At 36.0% G+C, this 4,783-nt stretch overlaps 1 long non-coding RNA gene across 1 annotated transcript; it reads left to right on the top strand.

Annotated features, from left to right (window-relative positions):
• The first annotated feature begins 372 nt into the window (after positions 1-372).
• On the top strand, positions 373-2,528 carry LOC112508230. The gene is made up of 4 exons (XR_003068629.1): positions 373-449; positions 625-663; positions 800-807; positions 2,474-2,528. It is a non-coding gene; the product is annotated as an uncharacterized LOC112508230 (long non-coding RNA).
• The last annotated feature ends 2,255 nt before the right edge of the window (positions 2,529-4,783 follow it).

Raw genomic sequence — 4,783 nt, 5'->3', positions numbered from 1 at the left:
TTGAATCTCACATTGGGGGATGAGGAGAAGACATAGAGGTATGAGAAGGTGAAGACATGAGTGAAATGTGTCAAAAGTATTTTGGGAAAAAGAAAAGAAAATGTAATAATATGCATAAAGTAGTAGTAATACTTAATGCATTATGATTTGTTTTTAAGATTTTTAAGACTTTGCGCATAAATGTATAATACTTTAGACATTAAAAATTGTTTTTAATACTTTTGATAAATTTGGTTTATAAAGTAGTATAGATATGAAAGATTTTAATTTATAAGGAATACCATAAAGGAGAAGAATGGAGTCACGTGCCTTCCACCTGCGGTTTTGGAAATGACCTGGATGCAAAATGGTTTAGGGCTCATAAACCCGCCTCCGTCGTTTCTCTTCCGTCTTCATCGTTCAGCAGCGATCTAAGCTCTACTCCACCGTCTTCCCGCCGTCGCAAATAGGTACCTCGTCGATTAAACCATTCAATTCTATCTTTCATTTTCGTTAGCATTTGCTTCCATTGTGGTAATTGATGCAGATTTTTAACTCCCTTTACCGCTATATTTCCATTAGGGTTTTATATCCACAACCCTAAACCCTAATCTGATTCTCGAATTCAAAAATTTATGTTTTCAGGTACTACTCCGTCGGTCTTACTCGCAAATCGAATATGAGGTAATCTAATTATAAATTTCCTACGCAATTCGCGTTTAATTAAACCCTAGATGGTTAAAAATGCTTCTGTTTTGGGGTTCTTATTCACGATGCCTTTTTTTTGTTCCTTATTTTTGCARTCGACCAATGGAGGAAGATGGACAAGTAAGTTTCTTTTTTCATCGAACAATTTAGGTTCGTTAATTCTTTTGTTCTTGTGGTTTTTTAAGCTTTTTGGTGCTCATAGAGACCAAATTATCCTCCAATTAGAGAGATATGCACAAATATCTACGTTGTATAACATCATTTTCATGTAGTCACTCATAATCTGAGCCACACAGTGGGTGAATCTTGTATTGCATACTATAATAGTGAACTTTTTCTAGCAAATGGAACATTGGTAGAAATATCTAGTATATGGCAACTGAAATAAGAGAAAGACCGATGCTTTTCTTCGGCGACGCAATAGGAGAAGACATAGAAATATCTCATGCTAATGTACATTCAAAAATGAAAATCTGTTCTTATGTTTCTCACTTTAACTCTACCAACCTTATTATTACAGAACGAAAAATCAGAGGTTAAAAAAAAAGTAAAAAAAACAATCAAGACTACCCCATTCTCTTTTTTTCTTTTTTCACAGTCCTCAAAGCACCTTTTCTGGGTCCTTCTTGCTTACCCTCAGACCTCTAGACCCCGTTCTCTTTTTTCTTTCTAGGTTTATATTCAAGATATGTGTAGAGAGAGAGAGAGAGAGATCCTTTGTGTTCTTCTACCTTCTTTCCCCCCCTTCTCTCTATACATATCTATATATGTGTATATATATATATATATATATATATCTATAATTAATTCTTGACTTGCTTTGGTCTTCCCATTTGCGAACCCTTTTCTTTCTTTTGCATCTTCAGTTCCAGTGTTTAAGTTGGTTTCTTCCGTCTGATTTGTCAATGTTTTTTTTCCTTTCCTGTCCAATAAAAAATGTAAAATTTCAAAACATTATCGTGACTCTTAATCAAAGAAACCCAAAAAATTCATGGGTTTTTGTGATTTAGTTAAATTGAAGATCAATGATCTAGTTTTGGGTTAAATGGTTTTCAAAATCAATGGCCGTTGCTTTTTTTGTCGAAAAACATGATCTGATCATGTGGTGGCAGGAGAGGGGCAACCACCCTTACAGAACTTCCCGTCTCTCTCGTCGGAGCCTCGTTTGTTTTACCGAGCATCTTCAGATCCCCAATTTTTTCTTTCTGAACATTATAAAGAAAATCCATGGGTTATTTTTTCAAGAAATCTTGAATATTATTTCTATGTGTGTATATTGAAGTATTTGAATATACGGAGGAGAGGGGTAGGGTATGGCACTGTAAATAKTGTGATGATTTGTCAATCAAAAACATATCGTTGTTTAACCAAAGTCCAAAAGGATGGAGCACTTACTTTACCCTCTTTAGTATGTTTCCTGGCAACGTCTGAAACTGCGTCCTTTAGCTCATTGTCAAGGAACTTCTCATGAGACCAGCTATGAAAACCCTATTGCTCACATACCATCCATAGCTGCTTAGCTATAGATCAAATGATACCCTATTATTGTTGCCGCTGCTGTAATCCATAAGCAGTGAGCAGTAGATGGTGTGTATTACTCCAGTAGTATATAAGTATAGACCCATAGAGACATTGACAATTGTAGACACTCAAAAGCCACAAATATCAAACCTGTACATGTTGTGGTCTACTGTTTATGAACTGAACAACTGGACTGTTTTGTCTTTTTGCCTCTTGTGACGAAAATATATCTTAGCTTCTCTATCTCTCTGTTCATCTCTTGCAGGCGTTGTGATGTTCACCAAAAGGTTTGGAGGCGTCTCTTATGAATGGCGTTGCAAGTGCATCATAGGAAGATGAAGGGGTGGGGTGAGGGTTACATAGAAGGGAAGAGAAACAAGGATCGGGGACCTGTATGAAAGAAAGAAGAGTAGCCGGAAAACGGAAGAGGGTGGGGGAGTCGCCATGAGAAGGGAGTTGTCGGAGATGGAGAGTGGCTGCCGGGAAGGGTTTGGAGGGTTGGGGTAATTGCAGTGAAGAAGCTTACTATGCGAATGTGATTGAGAGAAAGAGGCTGGATGCCACACAGTTTTATGCAGGTATTTTTGTTTCTACTGGTTTCTTGAACAAGGCACCAAATACAGACCTCGAGTGATGTGKTGTTCACAGTAAAGAAAAGCTRAAACAATTTTCAGGTGAGAGCTGTAAATAGGGAAAAGAGAAATAAGAAGCAAGAAAGAAGGGTTTGAACTTACTAAATGGGTGGAAGAAAGGTTTGAACTTACTAAATGGATGGAAGAAAGATGTAAAGATGGATGGAAGAAAGCTGTAAAAAGAGGATGAAAAAGCTTCAACTAAAAAAGTTAAATTCAAAGTTTCAACCTTGATGGTATTGGTGGTTGTACATTATGCTTTGTTAGTTGTGATTTATAGTCTTTTTGAACTTTATGTATAARTTGGTTGTACATTGTGCTTTGTGACTTGTTTTTAAGAGTTTTTTGAAAATCATGCATAAAATGATTGTAACTTATGCTTAAAGGCTTGTATTTAAGACTTTGTCTTAAATGCTTATATATGTAGTATAGATAATGTTTCTATCTTTCAGTTCCAACGATCATCACTGAGTCTGTTCAGTGATTGCTGAAACACGTATTGTAAATCCTACAACAACATCGATACTTGACAAAACTCACACCAAAGAACCTTCAGCGAAAATAGAAGACTGAAACTGAAGATTAGAGACTAGTGCGTTCGTGATTTGAAGCGGCATTCAGTGATTACAATCTGGTCAACATATGTGTGAAGACTGCCCAAGCCTCAGCAAATGCTGAAGAGACCTCTAATGTTATTCCAACATTCAGCGATCAAATGAAGCTTGTTGTGTAGAATTGTTTTTGTCTTGTCCTTCCACACACAAAGGACAACCCCAAACCATTTCTAGAGTGTAGTATCGTACAGAGCCGAATAGTTGACTCTATTACCCACCAACTCCATGAAAGGATGTCTGCTCATGAATAAGCTTTTGTACTATTTACTGTAGCAAAGGACAATCTTTTCCTTAAAAGCTTGACGCGTGTTCAAACCCTACTGCATTGCATTAAATGTGCATACACACAAGAGATCTACACACATCTAAGAACACTTACGCTTATCTTCAAGAAAGTTAAATTCCTCTTAAGTATTCTAAAAGTTCTTACCAAAGAACAACTTATTTTCTTCTTTATATTTCAGCAAATATTTTCTCTTTTCTAAGATTATCTGTGCGTAAACTTAGATTGTTTTAGATAGGTTATCTTTACATTATCTATTTCCGCATACAATCTTGTAAAAATATGTATTTATCCGTCTTTATCAATATATATTTTTAAATTTGAAAGTTGTTTGTGTTTGTATTCATCCCCCCCCCCCCTTCTACAAACTGTTTCTATAAAACTATGGTAGACCTAACCCGGACCAACAACAACTTCCTCACCGATCAAGGCATGACCGATAAGGGGCCCTCATCGGACAACACTGTGCCCGATTACAAGCCTCATCGGAACATGCAAAAACATAAGAACGTACAACAGTTAAAAGGAAAGTTCATTATCATAAAACCCAGATTTTTACCAACAATAGTTATAAGCTGAATTTCAAAGACTTTTTGTAGGAAAACTTACCTTTTTCACTTTGAAGATGAAATCACACAGAAACCAGTTTTCACACTTCAAGATTACTTCTTCAGCTTTTGAAATTCATAGTGTTCTCACTCCTCTTTTCTTATTAAAAAGGGCAACTCCTTGCCTTTCCAAAACTTCACCTTTTAAACCTGCCTAAAATAGGTGGTGCAAGATTTTTAAATGAATAAACCCTACTTCACACACACCCCCCTCTGGGTTCTCATGCATATACATGCATGCATACATAAACACTCTACTCACTTGATCATGTACACATTTACATAGGCACATATTTCACAAATATATACTCATGCATGGACATACAAATGCACATATACTTCACATAAACCTAAAATCACAAATACTAAAAAATCACGTAACCAAATAATCAAATATATAATCGGAACCCAGTTTTCACAAAGATGAATAGAGTTGAA

Source organism: Cynara cardunculus, assembly GCF_001531365.2.
Source record: "Cynara cardunculus var. scolymus isolate 2C chromosome LG 2, CcrdV1, whole genome shotgun sequence".
Lineage (NCBI taxonomy): Eukaryota > Viridiplantae > Streptophyta > Magnoliopsida > Asterales > Asteraceae > Cynara > Cynara cardunculus.
This window is presented reverse-complemented; position numbering and strand designations above follow the sequence as displayed.